Consider the following 22,503-nt stretch of genomic DNA (forward strand, 5'->3'; position numbering starts at 1 on the left):
CCCATAACTTCTCTTCCATATTTGGTAGTTAGAGTCTTACGTAAAAAATAACTTCCCTTCATCAACCAGAGAGATTATCCTGAAATACAGTCTGAGGAGTAAAGCGAGATCAATGCTTAATTCCTTGATTGCCAATTCCTGAGTAGAGAATTGGTCTTAATTACCTCTTCTAGTAACTAACGAGTTGTTTCTGTTGTTTATATTATTCTTAAAGGCCCACTTGTTTTACTTGAGATTACAAAAAGACAAGTGCCATCGATAACACACTCTTCTTAAATGTAGAGAACTGTATTGTGACTTACCCAACATAAGTGAAGGTCGGGGTTGTTGTCATCAAGTAAAACTCTCAACTCGAAGGCCAGGCGCCCGCTCCCTTGGCCTCCTTCCTATACACACACATATATTTTCAAAATAATTAGATTCCTGAGGATCTTTCTCATTGATTGTTCTAAGTGTCAGAGAGTAATATTGTTATATAGACTGGATTTACAGAGCCTAGTTAGTCCTTACATTGATGCAATCGTTCCTTGGGCTCAGCACCCTTCAAAAATATTCGCTGATCCCTTCGGAGAAGTGAGAACCGTTCTCAGATAGCCTTTCTTTTGCTTATTGGTGCACACGTCACTTTGCACGAACTGCCCATAATGCAGGCGGCTGCGTCCCTATTGTTTCAAGAGGGACATCTGAAGGTGGACGTGGTTGGCAGAACTAACTGATCTGCAGGCTGCCTAGCTGAGTTGCGGTCACACCTGCATCAGCTTGGGATCTGTCTTAGACCCACCAGGAAGCCATTCCTGCCCAATGAAGCCTGCAGGCGCGTCTGCCCCAGCCACACCCTTGCCACACGTGACACCCAAGGCAGTTTTTCCTGGGGCAGTATGTGCGCTCTGGGTGAAATCTGCCGATGTGTGAGAACACTCCCCTTTTCGCAGTAAGAGGCGTGCCATGGGGATCCCTAAGGGAAGCACCGAGAAGGCCTCTGTAACGAGGGGTGAAAAGCGTCTCTCAGACGGACAGGAATGGCGACCCTTTCCTTTCCTGCTCTTTCAGCGCAGGGTCCTTTTCTTTTCCTGTGCGTGCCCATCCCTGTCTTGTTTTACTGACAGGCGTCTATCAGCTAGACGTGAAACCAGAGTGATAATGGGAAGATAACATGCTGGCTCTGTCCACGCACTTCGCGAGGGAACACTCTTGCAGGGGAAGTGTGCATTCTGGGAAACTTGGACGTTCCTGTGCCCATCTGTTCTTCTCTTGAGCTTGTAATTGAGTGTAGAAGAGCAAAGCGGTAGAAGGAGGGACCAGAGGGACAGGCTCCGGGAAGATTCCTAACTGCAGAAAGCAGCCGGGGCCCAGCTCCGAGGGGCAGGGAGTGATTTGGCAGATGTTTGCCCAGGAGGCTGAGCACACTGAGGGCATGTTTTTGCTGGCTTCACCGGAGCCCACTGAGAGCTGCAGCACCGTGGACACACCAGAAAGCATTTCACAGGAGGGTGAATCAGTGGAGAACGTCCACACATGCTGCTGAAGAGCAAATACTTTTTTTTTTTAATAGAAGCTAAAGGGAAGCGCACACTTTAAATCAGGGTCCTCAAACTTTTCAACAGGGGGCCAGTTCACTGTTCCTCAGACCCATTGGAAAGCCGGACTATAGTTTAAAAAAAACTGAACAAATTCCTATGCACACTGCACATATCTTATTTTGAAGTAGTAAAAAAAACAAACAAAAAAAACCAACGGGGCAAACACCCGGCGGGCCGGATAAATGTCCTCGGCGGGCTGCATGTGGCCCGCGGGCCATTGTAGTTCGAGGACGCCTGCTTTAAATGAAGTAATAAAAGAGCGCAGTTCTTCAGAAGAAAGCCCTGGCAATCTCCTTCTGAAACTCAGCTACTGAAAACCCTCTAGAGCCCCCTTTTACTCCAATATGCCTGGGGTCGCTACACACCTACGTTCTCTACAGTGACGGGCACTGGTCGTTTCATTGGGGGTTCATACAACTCTTATCACAATCCATACTTACATCCATTGTGTCAAACACATTTATACATTGATTGCCTTCATCATTCTCAAAACATTTGCTTTCTACTTGAGTCCTTGGTATCAGCTCATTTTCCCCTCCCTCCCTGACCCCCTCCCTCATCTTGATAATTTATAAACTATTATTAATTTATTTTCTTACATCTTCCTTCACCCACTTTTCTGTTGTCCGTCCCCCAGGGAAGCGGTTATATGTAGATACTTGTGATCGGTTCCCCCTTTCCATCTCACCCTCCCAGTGTCACCACTCTCACCACTGGTCCTGAAAGGATCATCCGCCCTGGATTCCCTGTTTCCAGTTCCTATCTGTACTAGTGTACACGCTCTGGTCTAGCCAGATTTGTAAAGTAGAATTGGGATCATGATGGGGAGGCGGAGGGGGGAAGGAAGCACTTAAAAACTAGAGGAACGTTGTATAGTTTCATCGTTGCTACCCTGCACCCTGATTGGCTCGTCTCCTCTCTGGAAAGGGAAGCTTATCTTAGGAGAGAGGGAAAAAAGGGAAACGGCTACCATCAAAATGCATCCTGGTGCAGTTGACTGGCAGAGGTTCCCTGGCAAAGGTGACGGGGTGCCAGCACAGGACCGACACAGCTCCCCAGGAGGCCTGACCATGCTCATTGGCATAGAAGCCTGGGCAGAGTGTTCCCCGCAGCACCTTGCATAATAATTGACGAGCGGAAACACCACAAATGTCCATCAACCAATGAGTGGATAAAGGAAACACGCAACAGAATATTATTCAGCCACGAAAATGAATAAAGCACTGATGTGATACAATACAAACCTCAAAAACAGTGTGCTAAAGGAAAGAAGTTACTTACCAAAGAACACATCTTATATGATTCCCTTTAATGCCCGCAACAGTCTGATTCAGAGACCAGAAAGGATACTAGTAGTTGCTAAGGACTGGGGTTGGGAACTGGGGAAAATAGCGGGTGGCTACAAATGAGTATCAGGATTTCTTTTGGGGGTGATGAAATTTTCTGGAATTAGATAGTGTTGATGGTTGTCCAACTCTCTGAATATACTAAAAGCCATTGAATTATATAATTTAAATGGATAAAGTATGTAGTATGTGAGCTATAGCTCAATAAGTTGATATGTATACACACACATATATTTTCAAAATAATTAGATTCCTGAGGATCTTTCTCATTGATTGTTCCAAGTGTCAGAGAGTAATATTGTTATACAGACTGGATTTACAGGCATATTTGGGGGGTCCTGACTTTTTGGCTAATGCAAATCGAAATATCCCTCATATGCACGTGGAAGTTGGACAATGACTATGGAAGACTGGAGAAGACTGATTTGCTTGAATTCTGGTGTTCAATATGGAAAATACTTATGTCACCAGAAGGACAGGAGAATCTGCCTTGGACGAACGAAGTACAGCAAGATCGCTCCTTCAGGGTGAGGTTGGTGAAACTTCATCTCATGTACTTCTGGACATTCAAGCAGAAACTAAAATCCAAAACTCACTGTCACTGAGTCAGTGTCAACTCATAATGACTCTCAGAGGGCAGGTCAGAACGGCCCCTGTGAGTGTCTGAGACTGTCACTCTTTACAGGAGTAGAGCGCCCCGTCTTCTCCCTGGGAAAGTAGGGCAACACAAAAGTGGAAGCCCGCCAAGGAGACGGGTGTCTCAGTGGCTGCAACAATGGACTCAAATAGAGCAAAAATCTTGAGGAAGGCACAGGATCGGGTAGCGTTACGTTCCATTGTCCGAAAGGTCACTCGCTATGAATTGGAATCAATCTGAAGGCACTGACCAATAAAGCCCCAACACAACAGTGATTATGAAGATGGCGCCGGCCAGGGAATGCGTCATGCTGTCAGACACTGAGTTGGAATCAACTCAAAGGCACCTAACCACACGTATGTCAGTCCCAGGAGAGAGAGATGAGGGTCTGATGAGTTCCACCGCCAGCTGGTGTGACGCTGGTCTACGGAGGGTGGGTGGGACCTGCCAGAGGAGCACTGTGGTAGACCGCACACACCTACGGGGCAAGTACGCAGGGAGCCTTACACAATATGTAGGTGTCGCTGGAAGGTGAAGCGAGTGGAGACTAGGACACAGCATCAGTGCAACACTGTATAGGTACTTGTCTTTGTTTTTATCTTGCAGGTGATTGTGAGGCTCTGCAGAGCCATGTGGCTCACGATAAGTGGCCCCGGCCCTTGGAGCATTCCCTTTACGCTCTCCCTATTAGCCCAAGAGCCAGGTACCAGCCCCCCCAGGTATGAGGCGGCTGCTATGAAGCATTTAGCATGGAAATAAAGTCTTCTGAGGGAGACTTCTCTTTCCAAACAAAGAGGAGAATCAAACTAAAGTCTGTACTTCCGGTTTCATCGGCAGGTCCTGACATTTCTAGAAACCGAGCCCTCTCTCCATTCTTGTTTCCTCAGAGCTCAGCCCAGGACCCACTTGGACGGATTGGGGCATCGGGGGAAGCCCAGGTTTCTTTAGTAAACCGGGGCAATGCTGAAGGGGACATGGACAGCATTTGCATATTCGGGTCACGAAGATCCCGGACACTTGAAAGGCACTGGAGCACAATGCATCATGGTTATTACTATGTGCTACTAGAAAGGTGACATAAAAGATCTATCGATCTAGCTTGTCTGTTCGGGGAGAAAATGCAGCCAAAGGAAATAGATGGGGCACTGGGCATGTATGCAAGAGGGCCTGCTGACTTTTCTTGTTCTGTTTGTCCATAAACTGGCCTCGTGCGATTTAGCAAACTGTGAGCACGGTGGGAAAGTCAGTTACAGAATTTTCTGCTCTGAGCACGACATCCTCCTCAGTATCTTTTTAAAATGCTTAAGTGAAGTTGATGTTCACGAAACGAAAAGCTGGGAGAATTAAAAAGTACACAAATAATGAAGATGAGCTCCAAGGGGAATTAGCCATTACTGTGAAGGTTTGGGGGACAGTTTCATTTAGAAGTGTAAAAAAGACCATCTAAAGATATTTGCCTATTTACCAATGATTGTAAAGTCATTCTCTTTATTTCTTTCCAACTCCCACAAGCCTCTTTTATGAGTTTCAAGGAATAAAGCTCCAATCTGCTTCAGTAAACTGCATTATTTTTTAAACTACAAAAACATAAGCGGTCTCTTTACATGAGCAGTTTTCCTTCTTGGCAGTGCAGTCGTTGGGAAGGCAGAGAGAGGAAGGCCTGGTGTATAGACCTTCCCTCTCTCACTGCTCTTCTTCCACCTTCTCTCTCTCTCTCTCTCTCTCTTTCTCTCTCTCTCTCTCTCTCTTATTATCTCATTTTATTAGGGGCTCATACAACTCGTATCACAATCCATACATACATCAATTGTGTAAAGCACATTTGTACTTTCATTGCTCTTATCATTCTCAAAACATTTGCTCTCCACCTAAGCTCCTGGCATCAGCTCCTCATTTTCCCCTCCCTCCCTGCTGCTCCCTCCCTCAAGAACCCTTGATAATTTACAAATTATTATTTTGTCATATCTTTCCCTGGCCGACATCTCCCTTCACCCACTTTTCAGTTGTCTGTCCCCCAGGAAGGAGGTTATATGTAGATTGTTGTAAGTGGTTCCCCCTTTCCAACCCACTCTCCCACCACCCTCTCAGTATCCCACTCACCCCACTGGTCCTGAAGGGATCATCCACCCTGGATTCCTGTGTTTCCAGTTCCTATCTGTACCAGTGTACATCCTCTAGTCTAGCCAGACTTACAAGGTAGAATTGGGATCATGATAGTGTGTGTGGGTGGAGTGGTGGTGGTGGAGGGAGCATTTAGGAACTAGAGGAAAGTTGTATGTTGTTTCATCGTTGCTACATTGCACCCTGACTGGCTCGTCTCCTCCCCGAGACCCTTCTGTAAAGGGATGTCCAGTGGTCTATAAATGGGTTTTGGGTCTCTAACCCCCACTCCCTCCCTCATTGACAATGAGATTATATTTTTTTGTTCTGATGATGCCTGATACCTGATCCCTTTGACACCTCATGATCGCACAGGCTAGTGTGCTTCTTCCATGTGGGCTTTGTTGCTTCCCAGCTAGATGGCCACTTGTTTACCTCCAAGCCTTTAAGACCTCAGACGCTCTCTCTTTTGATAGCTGGGCACCATCAGCTTTATTCACATTTGCTTATTCACTCACTTTGTCTTCAGCGGTTGTGTCGGGCAGATGAGCATCATAGAATGCCAATTTAATATAAGAAAGTATTCTTGCATTGAGGGAGTACTTGAGTGGAGGCCCAATGTCCTTCTGCTACCTTAAGACTGAACCTATGAATATATGCACATAGATCTATTTCCCCATCCTCATATATAGATATATTTGCATATGTACATGCCTTTATTTATACCACTATAAATGTCCTTTGCTTCCTAGCTCTTTCTTCTATTTCCTTTGACTTTCCTCGTCCCACTATCATGCTCAGTCTTCATTTGGGTTTCAGTAATTCCTCTTGGTTACATTACCCTTGATCATGCCCTACCAGGCCTCCTACACCCTCCTCCCCACCGATTTGGATCACTTGTTGTTCCCTTGTCCCTGAGTTTGTTAACAACATACCTTTCCCCCCACCTCCCCTCTCCCATGCCCCCCGGAACTGTCGGTCCCATTGTTTTCTCCTCCAGATTGTTCGTCCAGCCTATCTTATTTAGACAGACCTGCCCACCTCTTCTCTTGAAGTATTCCTGGAGCCCACTGCTTTTCCACGAGTCCCTGTGATATAATGGGGACTGAACTATTCATTGACTCACTGACTGAATAAATGAACTCACTATCTTGATATCAAGTTTTCACCCAGCTATTAAGTCACACAATCATAGGGCTGCCACAGACCCACTTAGAAATGCAATGCCCTCTACCTGACCTAGCTGCTAAGCAGTCTGCTGTCTGACAGCCGTCGTCTTCTTTTTCTCTTGGATCTTGAACCATTCTTATGTTCATCACCAAACTTGAAAGCAGGCACTGAGGATCTAGAGCTCACTTAGGAAAAGTAAGAGGCAGATCGTGGATCTGAACTGTTTTGAAGATTTCCAATATAACATTGTTTGTTTTGTTGTTGAGCGTGTACACAGCAAAGCATATACTAGTCCAACAACAGCTGAGTGGCATTGATTTACAAGGCGGTGACATTAAAGACCTTCAAGGGATGTACCCATCCTCACCTTCCTTTTCTGAAGTGGTCCTCCTTCATTAACATAAACAACCTGCCCCGAAAGGTTCCTATCTAAAGTTTTCGGTTCTGCTTATCAATTGGAACCCACATACATAAGAGCATTTTTAAAAGAGCACATAATGCACTAGTTAAGGTAAACTATGATGGTTTGGTTTTGAGATGACTATGGGGGTGGGCAGATAGTTTTAATTTAAGGTATAAAGACTAGTTTAGGGTAATAGTTTCAGGCATTCATCCAACCTTCATAGTTGTAGGAAGCCTGGCATCCACAGACTTTGAATTTTTTTTTCTGCATTTCCCTCTTTTTGAACATGATGCTTCTGCATTCTTATCCAGTTAGCAGTGGCTGGGCACTATCTAGTTCTTCTGATCTAAGAAGGAGGCAGTTACTCATGAAGACATTTTAACCACACATTCCATAACCGCCTCCTGTTAGTGCCTCTCATTCTTCCTCTCTTGTTCCATGTAAACAGAGACCAGTGGCTGCAGATGGCCACCTGTGAACTTTGAAGACCCTGGGCACTACCGAACTGACTGAACTCTCGGAGGCACCAAACATGTTATTAGGTTAATTAATTGGCACGTCCCATGAAACAATGACTCTAAACCCTCACATCAGGGAACCAAACGTGAGGGTTTGGGCTGAATATCAGCCTTAAAAATGACTCTTTCTCCTCCCACCATGCTTTTCTGCCATTGTAAATATATATCACACAATGCTGGTTGGTTAAGCTTCTTAGGTGTAAAACTTACTGACAGCAACTATAACAATCAACTATGCAACCGTACCCTTAGTCAGTGTAATATTTCCATCATCATTATGGCTTGTCCCCTTGCACCTGCCCCTCTTCTGTTCTAGCCCTGTCAGCTACAAAGAGATTTTGCTTTCTAGACATTTGCCCTTTCATAATTGACTGAGTTCACTCATTCAGCACCATGTCTTCCACCTCCATCCATACCGTAGTATATATTCAGACTTAATTTCTCCTCTTGGCTGAGTAGTATTCCAGTCTATGTGTGTACCACATTTAGCTTATCCCTTCATCGGCTGATAGCATTTCGGTGATTTTCACCTCTTGGCAACTGTGAACAGTGCTGCAGTGAACAGTGGTGTACAGGTCTCTTTTCCCGAGTCTCTGCTTTCAAGTCTTCTCGGTGTACCCCAGGAGCAGGGTTGCTCTGCTAGGTCATACGGTGGTTCTACGGTAGTGTTTGGAGGAATTGCCACGCTGTTTGCCGCCATGGTCAGACCATTTTGCATCCTCATGAGCACTGGGAATGGCCATTAGCACGAGGTTCCAATTTCTCCACATCTCCCCAACATCTGTTGTTTTCTGTTTTGTTTTGGAATCTTAACCATTCTGCAAAAACAAAGAAACCCCCAACGCCCTGCCACAGGGTTAATTCTGGCTCACAGCAACCCTCTAGGACAGGTGGAACTGCCCCTGTGGGTTTCTTTGTGCTCCCTGGAGCAGCTCATGGTTTTGAACTGCTAAACTGGTGGTTAGCAGCCCATCTCCTAACCACTCCACCATTCCTATTGAGTGTGACACGGTATCTCTTGATTTACAATCAATTTTATTTGCATTTCCCTGATGCCTCGTGGTCCTCAGCATCTTTTCACATCTTCGTTAGCAAAATGAGTGTCTTTGTTGGTAAAAAAAAATGTCCATTCAAGTCCTTTGCCCATTTTATGATTGGGTTACAGCAAGTCTGTGCTGTTACGTTGTTTTGGCTTCGGGTGAGCTGTATGGTTCTGAATCTACTTCCCAGTCCTTGGCTTTTCATCTTTATTTGTAAAGTTTTTGGATGAACAAAAGGTTTAAATTTTTATTAGGTCTCATTTTGTTTTTTTCTGGTTTATACCTGTGTTAGCATAGTTGATCATCCATGTTGGATGTTGGATTTGACAACATTTCTAAAACTCTACCATTTTGAATTTGTTTTCCCTTTCCTTATGGCATGGACATCGATCCTGCTTCATTTTTCTCCATGTGGAACCCCAGCACCATTTCTTGAAGAGCTGTTTCTTTCTCCATTGAATGGCCTTGACACCCTTGTCAGAAACCAACTGCTGGGAGATGTATAGGTTTATTTTTGAACTCTCGGCGCTATTCTATTGGTCCATGTGTCTTATTGTTCTGTCAGTCTAGGCTCTTTTGATGACTGCTTCTGTACAGAACGTTTTTAAACCAGAAGAACGAGTCTTCCTACTTTGTGTTTCTCTTTCAAAGTTGCTTTAGCTATGAGGGACCTCTTGCCATTCCACATAAATTGATATTGGTTTTTTAATTTTGATCAAGCTTCATTAATCCTCAGATCACTGTGGATACTACTTACAACGTGTTGTTAAGTGCAATCCCAGGAGGTCTGAGTCATAGCAATGAAACATTGTAAGGTCCTGCAGCATCCTCACAACTGCTATGCTTGGGCCCATTGCCGCACCACTGTGTCAATCCACCTCATCGAGGGGTGTCTTCTGTTTCACTGATCCTCTGTTGGTCTGATGTCCCTTTCCAGGGACTGGTCCCTCTTAATACCATGCCCAAAGGAGGTGAGACAAGGTCTCACTATCCTTGCTTTCCCCCCAGTAATTTGAATCTAAATTCTTACTTAGGAATGTCTTGCAAGCATCTGTACGATAAAAGCAATTTCTCATCTCCTCCACAATTACTGATGTGCCCTTTGTGACCCTGAAAGAGCATGAAGGTTATTATTGAAAGAGTGAAACGAAGAAGAGGTATTTAGTACATGACTCCAGGAATGGCTGAAGACCCACAGTGCTTCAGAGGCAAAGCTATGCCCGCGGTCCATCAATTCTGGACACTGTGGCAGTGCAAAGAAGGAGGACTGTAACAAGCATCATCTCACCCTGTCTGCCCAAGCCCGAGTTCCCCATCTGCTACATGAAGCTGAAGCGTGGTGGTGTCTGATTTGGGTGCATTTCCCCCTGGGGATAAAATGGCTAGTTAAAGTGGAGTTTGGTTCTATTACTTCCATAATGAGAAGCACTCTTAGGGGATTAAGTAAGGAGCCTTGTGGCTTAATGGAGCCCTGGGAGCAGAGTGGGTTTCACCCGGGGCTGCTAATCAGAATGATCAGCAGTTCTACACGACCAGTTGCTCTCAGAAGAAAGATCAGGCTCTCCATGCCCATAAGGAGCGAGTCTCAGAAACCCACAGAGGAAGTTCTATCCTTCCCTATAGGGTCGCTATGAGTCAGGATCAACTCAATGGCAAGAGGTTAGAAATTGAGTTCAGCACAGAAGGTTACGCATTGAGCTTCTAACTGTAAGGTGTACACTTCGAAACCACCTGCGGGAAAAGGATGAGGCTTTCTACTTAGAAACAACTCAATGGCGGAGTTTGTTTTCCATGGCTTAATGAGGGAAGCTTGGTGAGACTCTGGGTTGGGTATTGAGCTGCTAACCACAAGGTTGGCAGTTCAAACTATCTCAAGGGAGACAGATGAGGATTTCTGTTCCCCTAAAGATGTAGAGTCTCAGAAACTCCATATAGAGTTGTTACGTCTGTGTTGCATTAGGTAAACCTGCTTGCTGCACAAGACGTCTTTAGAGTACTGCAAAGCAAGGATGTTATTTTGAGGACTAAGGTGCACCTGACCCAAGCCTATGGAAGCCAGTTGTACTCTGATATTTAGGGTATCACCCTGAATTGGGTGGCAGCTGGTAAGTAAGTGATGTAAAATGCAAGCCATTTCCCCAATGATCTTCTGATGATGCTCGGGTTGTGTAGATAGCTGTGACCTGTAATACCTGATCACACACAATAAGAGTGGATGAGTGAGGATATGCTGGGCAGAGATGACATGGGCACTTCTGAGAAAGGAGGCTGAACTTTCATCCACACTGACAAGGAACTTCGGCAGTACGCATGAGCAGCTTTAAAATGGTTGTGCCTTTCCTTTGCAGACTATGTTTGGGATATAATACCAGCCTTTTTCTTCTTATGTTGGGGACATAAAAAGGACCTGTGCCTAATCAGCAGGTTTTTTTTTTTAATCAAACGCAGTGCTTCTTTATCAACCTAACAAAGGTTGAACAAATACAACCCATAGGTACAGTTGATTACTAGTGTGGTAATGAATATTATCTTTATGATAAATTCTCAATGGATCTGGAAAGTACACTAGAAGGTCATGTGAAATAGACATAGACCACTGTTTTATAAAGCAAGATATAAAGGTATTTACGCTTGCAGTTTCAACCACCAAAAAAGGAAGACACCCAATATCAATAAGTGCCAATGGTTCTCTCTAGGTAATAAGTGATAATATCTTATTTTTATTGTCTATGCTTTTCTAAGTTTTCTGAAACAAAGTACAAGTCTATTATAATTAGCAATAAGATTGAACAATAACAGTTTATTATCCTCATAAAAAGAATAGAAAATTTCCTCCCGAGAAAACAAACAATAAGCCAAACTAGAGCATGTCAATCGAAACTCAGAAAAGCAAAAGGCCTCACCATAAATTACCCAAAAGCAACCAGGGGGATTTCCTTTATCCTGTAGGTGTAGAATTGACACTAGGGACTTCCAGGTGGTGTTGGGAACACCAGTGCACAATTTACTCCCCCCTTGGTTCACTTTTATCACCGGTAAAACACAACAGCCAAATACTGGTCGTAGAAGTAGACTGGTGTTGTCAGAATAAAATGAATTAGTAAAGTAACAAATATGCTCAAGTACCAAGCGTTACTGCATTGATGCCATGGATGGTCAACAAGGGCTCTCGCTGCCAAAGTCATGACTGAATCCTCTGCTTATGATCCTGCTTTCCCCAAGTCACGGGTGTCAACATGGAAGAAAGAATAGAACCAGATGAATTTGAATGATGCTGGCAGCAAAAGATACAGCATCTGGGGTCTTGCCATCTAGCAGGGAAGCAACATACACACATGGATGAAGCACACCAGCCTGTGTGATCATGAGGTGTCGATGGGAATAGGTATCAGAAGTTCAAAAACAAGCAATCACATTGACGTGAAAGAGTGTAGACAGACTGGATACCCAGAGCCCATCTGTAAGGTAAATGGACAGTCCCTCACAGAAGGACCACACGGAAGAGATGATATATCCAGGGTGCAGCATAGCACTGATGAAACACACAACTATCCTCTAGTTCTTTAAAATTTCCTCCCCCTACTATTATGGTCTTGATTTTACCTCATTAATTTTGTTAGACCCACGTATGTTCATTTATATAATTAAGATCATTTGATGCATGGAATCAAAGAAAGATAAAACCTTCAGAAATAGTAATGGGAGTAATGATTCCCTGAGGGTGGGGGAGAAGAGGAGGGAGAGCTGATAGCAATGATGACTGTATAACCCCACTGGAGGGGAATGAAGAGCAGAATTGTAGCTATACCGATACATGGGAATGTGAAAGATACAGAGAAAAGGATGAAATAAAGAAAGAAAATATATAATATAATAATAAGGGCTCCTGGGGGGTAAAGCAGGGGAGGGAGGGGATAAAGGAAAGCTTTCCAAGAAGAAAGAAAGGGTGGCAGAAATTGTACAATTATCCTTGATCTAATTGAATTATGGATTGTTATAATATCTGTAAGAGCTCCCAATAAAATGATTGAGAGAGAGAGAGAGAGAGAGAGAAGATGGAAAGAATATACAGTCACCGTACCAAAAAGAACTAGTTGACCTTAAACCATTTCAAAAGCTAGCACATGAGCAACAATGAATGGCGCTGAAGGAAGACGTTCAAGCAGCACTGAATGCATTAGCCAAAAACAAGGCTCCAGAAATTGGTGGAACCACAACTGAAATGTTCCAGCAAGCCGATGAAGCCCTGAAAGCTTGTAAAGTGGAGGAAGGCTCTCCATGAGATGGACTGACACAGCGGCTGCAACAATGAGAATAGGCATAAGAACAATGGAAGGATGACACAGGATTGCGCAGTGTTGTTCTGTTGTGCACAGGCTTGTTATAGGTTGCAACTGAATTGGTGGCATGTAACCACCACCACCACCACCACCACCACCACCACCACCACCACCACCACCTCCACCACCACCACCACCACCACCATCACCACCACCACCACCATCACCACCACCACCTCCACCTCCACCACCACCTCCACCACCACCACCACCACCACCACCACCACCACCTCCTCCACCACCACCATCACCACCACCACCACCACCACCACCACCACCACCACCACCACCACCACCATCACCACCACCACCACCACCACCACCACCTCCACCTCCACCACCACCACCATCACCACCACCACCTCCACCTCCACCACCACCACCACCATCACCACCACCACCTCCACCACCACCACCACCACCACCACCACCACCACCACCACCACCACCACCACCACCACCATCACCACCACCACCTCCACCACCACCACCACCACCACCACCACCACCACCACCACCACCACAACAACAACAACAACAACAAATGAGTTTGACTTTTGAATGTTTAACCAGGAATGTGCCAATGTCAAAGAAAACAGATGTACACACACGCTCACTGTAAGACAAGTCTATGAAATAGGAGCTAGCTGAGGCAACCAGCCAGGCTTTTTTATAAGGTAGCATTTATCATTCCTGTTTGGAACTTTTAAATCTAAAAGTTTTGGGCCTTCAACCTTTATTTAAACTGTGTGGCCCTATGAGAATTGGTGGGTGCCTCAGCCACGGTTTCATAAACGAGGCAGCCAAAGCAGAGGGATTTTACGATTTTCCTCTGGACCATCAAGTTGGCAGAAGAACCAGATTAACCACATTTCTGGCCCCCAATTTCTGTGACTTGTTTCTCCCACTGTTACTTAATATTAATGAAAATGTAGGTACTCGTTTAAGGTGGGCAGAGAAGGAAGAGTGGGGCAAGGTGAATAAAATAAGTGAAGAGCCCTTTTCTCCTAAGGTTAGAGTTTAAAAAGTGGGCAACTCCCCAGTTATGAGAAGAATATCCCACCCAAAAACTCCCCACATTTCCTAATAACACTGAGGATTGAATGCTTAAGGGAAAGTACGTGTTCTTTTGATAAGGTTCACATTTGGAAACAGGAAGAATTCTTGGTATTTAACGCTTGGGCAAGGTAGTGTGTAATGGCTGCAAGATGCCATGATTACATTTTACAAAACTGAGCTTCAGTAGCTGCCAGCCACGCAGATGAGTCGCTCAGATTCCCCCGCCCCCCCGTCTACACTGTACTAACTCAGAAGAGAGTACAGCAGAGTTCTCAGGGATGTTGATCTGATTCGATAGAACTTTAGACTTCTCTTTAAAATGCTAGGGATTAATGTGCAGGGCAAAAAGAAAAAGGAAAACGGGAAAAAAAGCTATTCCTAAAAACCTAAAGCTGAATCACTTCCTTTAGTATTCCCGTCTCTCTGGGAGATGAAACTTCGTTTTCTATCTCTGAATCATCCGACATTGTTTGGCGGATCACAACTCATCCAATTCTGGGTTTGCGCAATGATTTCAGTCCCATGTCCCATAGCACTCGAGAACTGTAGGCCAGGAAATTCTGTGTGCTGTCCCACTGAACTACAGGAAATCAGAATCCATTTTGAAGGAAATAAACCTCCCACATGCATTACAATGAAGAAAACGTACTATTTCTTCAGTTTTGCAGAGGCCAAAATGAACACTTTTTCTTCTTTCTTACAAACAGCAGGGCGCAGCCTACATTGATCTCTTTCTCAGAGTCTCACTGAATGAAAGTGAATCCTGCAGATGTTCTAGTCACTGGAGGCACACAGGCTCACACACAACAATAATTGTAAAGACCCGGCAGTGTTCATTCTGCTCTACACGGGGTCGCTGTGAGTTTGGAATTGACTTCACGGCCCTCAAAATGATGCAGGTCACGATTTTTTTTCACAGAAAATCTTATAAAAATTGTGAGATACTACACAGTAATAGTATTATTATTCTATTGGATTAAAAAAAACTCACACCCATCCAGTCAATGCTGACTCTTAGTGGCCCCCTGTGGGTTTCCGAGATTGTACCTGGTTATGGGAGTAGAAAGCGCAGTCTTTCTTCCTTGGAGCTGCAAGTAGTTTTGAACTGCTGACCATGTGGCTTGCAGCCCAACGTGGAACCACGACAACCCCAGGGATCATATTATATAGTGTATAATAATGTAACAATAGCACATGCACACACTCTTGTTAGCACTCAATTCTATACAAACACACTACAGTTGATTACAGCCCTTAACTTAAACATCATTATCATCTATTAGTTATTCATTAGCAACCTCACGCCCTTGTGGACACTTTCCCTACACAAAAAGGTTAGGAGGGACGTCTCATTCACATAATCCCCTTTCTCTTATGTCCTCATTTGAAAAGCAGACTTCCCTAGGTGGTGGAAACTCCTTGGCCAGGGGAGACCAAAGGTCTTAGGAATGGCTGGTGTGGGAGAACACTTGTTAACACTTCCCCCCTGGACACGATTTGGTCCTTCACTTGCCTCACTTTTTTCTACATCACCTGTACTGGGAGATTAACCTTCAGCATGATTCTATTTTGGGAACACAAGATAGTATATTAATAAATAAGATATATTAAATAAATTATATTAAAATGCAATTATCTTGGAAGAACTGAAAGAAATTACCATCAGTGCTTTGAAAATAATTACTTGCAACATTAGCAACTAGAGATTCTTCTGGACCAAAAGGGAGGTAAGCCTCAAATCTGGCATTTAGAAGGGAACAAACTCCAAATATAAATTCTACCTCGTATCCAACAGCGATTCTCTCTCTGTTCGTCCTCTTTTCTCTTAAAAACAGTCACAAGTATAGGCCATCTCTATGTGACTTATGTTTGCCTCCCAATGCCTCCCTCCCTCCCTTTTTTAAGAACATAGAAATTCGAATTTTTCGTTTTCTAAGATAATAAACATTGTTGTGGGTGGTGGAAAGTATAAGACCTTACATTCATGCAGGTTCCTCCAAATCCCTGTTTCAGAGTGAAAATAGTCAAAATGTTGAGTCTGAATTGTCATCTAAACAGATACAGGAATTATTATTTCGTAAGTTGGGCAAAACTGCCTTATTCTTATTCAGAAAAGGCATGTCCAGAGTTTGGTAGAAGAATGGTGAATAATTGCTAATACCTAGTACTGTCAAGCATTGAATGGAACATTTGAAAAGTGGGCCCTCGGTCCTTGCAGTACCTTCACGTGAAGCTGCATTTGGGTGCTTTTGAGCACTGCACCTCGATCAGTTCACGCCGACTTGTTTTAGTGTTGCTGTATCTTCCTAAAGTGTGGAGAAGCATCTTGACACCAAGTACCCAGTAAAAAGGTGAAATAAATAGGAAAACGACAACGGCAAAAACAGGTGAGAAAAGTCACACTTGTTAGAAACAGTTTTCAGAACTATGTGTGGGTTTTCAAAACTCAAGCCCAAGTATGTGCTCTATGTGATAAGAGTGTCCATGGAGTGGAGTCTGCGTACGGCTTGTGTCTCAAGTCCTGGTGGTGGTGTAGGCTATGCATTTGATGGCTAACTGCAACGTCCATGGTTCAAACCCACCAGCCACTCCTCTGGAGAAAGATGAGGCGATCTGATGCTGCTAAAGATTTACAACCTCAGAAACCCTATTCCATGGGGTCAAGATGAGTCAGGATGGACCAGAGGCTTGTGTCTAGGTTTACCAAACCTACCTGCGGCACTTTGTTGTTGAGTAATTTCGGACTCACAGCGACCCTAAAGGACGGAGTAGAGGTGCTCCCCAGGATTCCAAGGTAGCAAATCTTTACAAGAGCAGCGTGCCTCCTCTTCCTCCTGTGGAGGGGCTGGTGAGTTTGAACTGCGAACCTTATAGTTAGCGGTCTAACGCCTAACCCACACTCCACTACGGTTTATGTCTAGGTTTAGGATAACAGCAAAGTAAGATTCTGACAGTCACTATTGATATTTGGGCCTCCACTCCAGTAAAGTGGATCCATTAATTCCTCACTCCCTTGTAGGTTTACCAGCCAGCCTGCCGGAAATGCCCGGGGCTCTCTTGCTGGTGGAGGTGTCTGCAGTAAAGGCGGCCATTCCTACCACCATTTCTACCTAAGACTGACTCTGCAGCCTCTAGGGTTTCTCTCCCTGGGGAAGAGGTCCAGAAAGAAATGACAGCCAGGTCCTGTAAGGTTCAAGGCACGGTGTGAAGGTATCTTCTAAAGCAATGAGCCCATCTCCTCCAACCTCCTAAACCTTCCTAAGCAGCTGTGCTGATTCGTCCTGGTTTATGGAAGCCGGGCTGCCTGAGACTCGAGGGGGGCAGGCTTCCTGTCTAGTGCTCCTTCTTGAGAGACTAAAAAAAGTTTTTTTTGACATTTTCAACCATTGAATTGCATGTGGCTTAAAAAACAAACAAACAAACAAACAAACAAACAAACAAACAAACTGCACCACAGCGCCGATTCTCCAGTTCCCCATATGTTTTACAATCCTTGAAAGCGTCAATGTGGCTGGCCCATCTAGCATTTACTGGCTAAACCTTAACTTTTTAAAGGGCGCTACCAGTTCTTTTAGTCCGGAGGCCAACAAATCTTTTCTGTGAAAAGTTAGATCGTAGATATTTTAGGCACTCTGGGTCAGACCCTGTCACCACACCGACTCAGCCCTGCTACTGTACCATGAAATCCGAGAGAGACCGTCTGAATCATGAGCGCCAAGTGGCGGCTGTGTTCCAATACGACCTTAGTTACGGACACGGACATTCTAATGTTATGTCATTCTCAGGTGGCACAAGATATTGTTCTTCCTTTGCTATTTGAAAAATACTGTTTAAAAATCATTCTCTTTGCAGCCTGTACAAAAATAGGCAGTGAGCCAGATATGGGCATGGCTTGTTGATTCCTGCTCTAGGCTGAAAAATAGGCCTAGTCCCTGCCTTGATTGAATTTACTATCTAAAGCCATGAACATTCATGCAGATATAAAAATGATATACGGAGAAATAACTAGACGCATGACATGGGAAGAGAACGGTTGAGGGTAAGTAAGCCACAGAAGATTCCTTCCCACTCCCTCCTTCCTTATTTTCATGGAATTCGGTTAATGTCTCAGTAACTTTGACTTATAACTGCACTTGGCAGCAAAGGGTGCTGTGGGCCATGTAAGCCACTGGCGAACACTTGAGAAGGGGAATGGCGACGAGGGAAGGCGCACGGTCACTTCCTTTCATTCCAGCTCTATGAATATCTCAGAGCAGTCTTTTGGCAGCTGTTTTGAAACATTCTCAGAAACACCGCGTAATGAAGTCCCGCGCAGCGTGAGCACTGCGTGGCTGTGGAGCCTTACTTAAAGGAGCGGCATTACATGCTTGGCAAGGTTTTCTTTTCCTAAGATTTGTATCAGTCAGGATACCGACTTACCTCTGTGGCATACAGAAACTATCGAGTGGAAAAGAAAATAACAAAGGCTATAAAATAATATTAAGTGCTCAGTAGAGTGCAGGCATTGTTCTCAGCATTTAGATTATAATCCTCACAACAATCCTCTGAGGCAAAAGTAATTATTCTTAAGAAGCTATAGCACACAAGGTTCACTTGCCCAAGGCCTTGTCAGGGGTAGAAGCAGGACTCAAAGCCATGCACCGGATTCCCAAATCCCTCTTCTTAACCTCTCACCAACTCCCCTCTCAATACCAAGTCTCGCCACTAATACTCGTGTCACTCGCCCGTTCCTCTCCAGAGGTCCAGCACATAAGTAAGTACACACTGCACGCGTCAGACCCTTCCTGGCACCGGTATGCTTCCCACTCCAATGCTTACTCACTGCCATTGAGTCCATTCCGACTCAGCTGTCAATTTACAGAGCAGACAGCTCCGTCTTTGTCCTGCAGAGTGGCTGGTGGGTCTGACCTGCTCCCCCCGAGGGCAGCAATCTAATGCTTACCTGGCAGTGCCACCGGGATTCCTTTCCAGCTCTTACAGGTGGCCACATGCTTTCACACTGTGGACAGGTTCGCAGCAAGGTGAAAGGTAAACCAAAGCAAACTCCCTGTCATGGAGTCCGAGCCGACTCACAGCGGCCCCTGAGGACAGGGTAGAAGTGCACCCGTGGGTTTCCGGGACTGTCGCTCCAGCAGGAGTAGAAAGCCTCATCTTTCTCCCAATGAGCTTCAAACTGCTAACCTTGTGGATAGTAGCCTAACTCATAACCCGCTCCACCGCCAGGGATCCTCAGGTGAAAAGTACATGGGGCTAAACTCAAGTGACCTTGGTTCTGGTTCCAGCCTGAACTGTGTGGAAAGATGTAGGTCATTTAACCTCTGCAAGATTCAGTTAGTTCATCTGCAAAATATACTTGTTATCATATTTCTGTGTAAAGGGTAAAATGGCACAATGCATGTAAAAATATTTTATAATCCATAAGACATGGTATTTTCTTTCTTTCCCCACCCCACCTTTTTTTAAATTGGGGGCTTGTTCAACTCTTATCACAATCCATCCATTGTGTCAAGCACAGCTGCACACTTGTTGCCATCATCATTCTCAAAACATTTTTTTCCACTTGAGCCCCTGGTATCAACTCCTCGTTCCAGCCCCCACCCTCCCGCACCCTCCTTCCTTCATGAACCCTTAATAATTTATAAATTATTACTATTTTCTCATGTCTTACCACTGTCCGATGTCTCCCTTCACCCACTTTTCTGTAAGACATAGTATTTTCAATGGCCTCATATGCATGTGAAAGTTGGACATTCGAGTAAGGAAGCCCAATTAAGAAGTGATGCACTTGTGTGGTGACGCTGGAGAAGAATATTGAAAGTCCCATGGACGGCTAAGAAGACAAACTGTATTGCAAGAAGTAAGGCCAGCTCCTTAAAGGCAAGGCTGGCAAGGCTGTCTCACATCCCTTGGACATGTGGTCAGGCGAGAGCAATCCCTGGAGAAGGACGTCATGTTTGCAAAGTAAAGGGGCTCAGCAGGAGAGGAAGGCCGTTGACAAGATGGACTGGCCCAGCGGCTGGAGGGACGGGCTCAGGCACATAAGAAAGAAGTGCGGGTGGAGCAGAGCGGGCAGTGTTCTGTTCTGTTGTGTATAGGGTCGCACCGGTTGATTCGGACGCCTGGTGGCCACCTGTCTGGCTCTCCCAGCTTTCTGCTTACAGAGCAGTGAAAGAGGAGATGGGGTGTCCATCTGTCTTGTTGAGGTTTCCCCCTTTTTCACTGCTCTGTAACAATGGGCTGCCACGATCGACTCAAGCATGGGAACAGCTGTGAGGGCGGGGCAGGACTGGGCAGTTTGTTCTGTTTGCGCACAGGGTCCACTGGGTTGGAACAGACTTGACGGCACTTCACCAAACAACATGGGGTTTTCAAGGGGGGGACCTTCTGGAAGCAGACTAGATAATTAGGCTGTTCTTCCAAGGTTCCTCTAAGTGGCTTTGAACTGACAGCTTTTCAGCTAGTAGGGCAGTGCTTAACTGCTTGTACCACCCAGGGACTCCAGTCAGCTTCCAGAGTCCACTATAAAACTGATGCTCTCCTAACCAGGTCGGACTTGGTAGACTATTTTATCTGCTACCAGGAAACCATGGGAGTTAGAGGCTAGGAAATAGAGAGCTTTCTTCTGAGCAGAGGGGTGTGTGTGTGTGTGTGTGTGTGTGTGTGTGTGTGTGTGTGTGTGTGTGAGAGAGAGAGAGAGAGAGAGAGAGAGAGAGAGAGAGAGAGAGAGAGAGAGAGAGAGAGAAAGAGAGAGAGATTAGCTAAGGACCTCTGATGCCCCTTTTTGACTTCGTCCAGTCCAAATCTGAGTCGAGCTCAGAAATGGAAGCCATCCCAGGCAAGTGGCTGCCCAGTGGCTTGTCTTCTGAGAGGAATGAGCTCGTGAAACGGACTTCTCTGTGGGGTATGCGCTAGAAAGATAATTCTACATCTGCAGAGACTGTAGAACCATTTCTTTTCAGCATGTGTCCAAACATATCCAATTTGCCCTTCAGGATTGCAAGAACTGTTTAGCATCCCTTTCCCCCTTGAAATTAAAAGAAAGAAAAAGGATGTAATGGCAGATGCCTGGACAGTATTTGGGAGAAAGCAAGCCCACAGGTGATGTCGTTCCTCGGGTTTCTAAAGGGGCTATTCCCCAAGCATACTCGGTTGGCCCGAGATTAGCTGCCGACACTTATTGACGAAGGAGTTAATCTCTAACTGTGGCATTTTCAGGTGTTTCCTTTCCACAAAGCTGCAAGAGAACAGACAGGACAGTCAAGGTACCCTCACTGTCCCCTTTCTGCCTCTACCTCGGGACAAAAGTGGCTGAAAATAACCGTCAACCACTTGATTCCACTGAGGGAGGCGCAGGAGCAAGAGAACAAAGAGCTGTCTTTCCCCTGGAGACACCACGACCATAGTCACTACCATCCCGCCTCCCACTGGGTGGGAGGAGAGGGGTTGGGAGTGAGTGTGTGTGTGTGTGTGTGTGTGTGTGTGTGTGTGTGTGCACACGCGCGTGTTGTTGGGATGTGGAGTGTAGTCACTGTGAGAATAGATAGCCCAAACACGCTCCGTGTACTTGGCTAGAGAGAAAGCCACAACATCAAAGCCCGTGTCCTCAAGTCGATTCCAACTCAGAGCTAACCTTTAGGACAGAGTCGAACGACGCCATAGGGATTCTGAAGCTATAATCCCTATGGAGGCAGACTGCCACATCTTTCTCTCAGAGTGCCCGGTGGGCCCAAACCGCTGACCTTTCAGCTACCAGCCCACTGCTTAACCCACCGTGCCATCAAGGCTCTTTAATCAGAGAGAGCATTCCTTTTATGATCTGACTTTCCTGGAATAACTGTCTTTTCCTATCATGCTTCTCATTCATCAGAGTAATCATCCTTGTTGTTATTGTTATTGTTGTTAGGTTCTGTCCAGTCTTTTAGACTCATAGCGGACCGTATGTCCAACAGCGTAAAACACTGAATGCCACTGTCACAGCTGTTGCTATGGGTGCCTCCTTTGTTGCTGCCACTGTACTAATCCATCTCACCAAGGGGCTTCCTCTCTTTCACTGACTCCACTTTACTAAGCATGAGGTCCTTTCCCAAGGACCAGCCCCTCTGGCTGGCATGTCCACAGTAAGTGAGATGTAGTCTTGCCTTCGTCATTTCTGGAGTGGTCGGGTGGCACACCCAGCTAAGCACACCCAGAAAGCTGCAACGGGTGGCTCAGAGGAAGAAGTAAAGTCTCATGACATGAGAAAAGACACAGAGGTAGAAAACCTAAAAGGAAGACCATGCTTGATAATTCTCAAACTGACAAGTTGGAGGA

General features: G+C 45.2%; 1 protein-coding gene across 7 annotated transcripts in view; it reads right to left on the reverse strand.

Annotated features, from left to right (window-relative positions):
• The window catches only part of MARCHF3 (membrane associated ring-CH-type finger 3), a 168,129-nt gene that overhangs the window by 60,635 nt on the left and 84,991 nt on the right, over nt 1-22,503 (reverse strand). For 3 of the 7 annotated variants that reach the window (XM_075541477.1, XM_075541479.1, XM_075541478.1), the window contains one exon: nt 303-386. The exons of the other annotated variants lie outside the window; for them this stretch is intronic. The gene's annotated coding sequence lies outside the window, so the exon portion shown is untranslated. The remainder of the gene's footprint in view (nt 1-302; nt 387-22,503) is intronic. 7 annotated transcript variants of the gene reach the window in all.

This window comes from Tenrec ecaudatus, chromosome 2, assembly GCF_050624435.1.
Source record: "Tenrec ecaudatus isolate mTenEca1 chromosome 2, mTenEca1.hap1, whole genome shotgun sequence".
Taxonomy (NCBI): domain Eukaryota; kingdom Metazoa; phylum Chordata; class Mammalia; order Afrosoricida; family Tenrecidae; genus Tenrec; species Tenrec ecaudatus.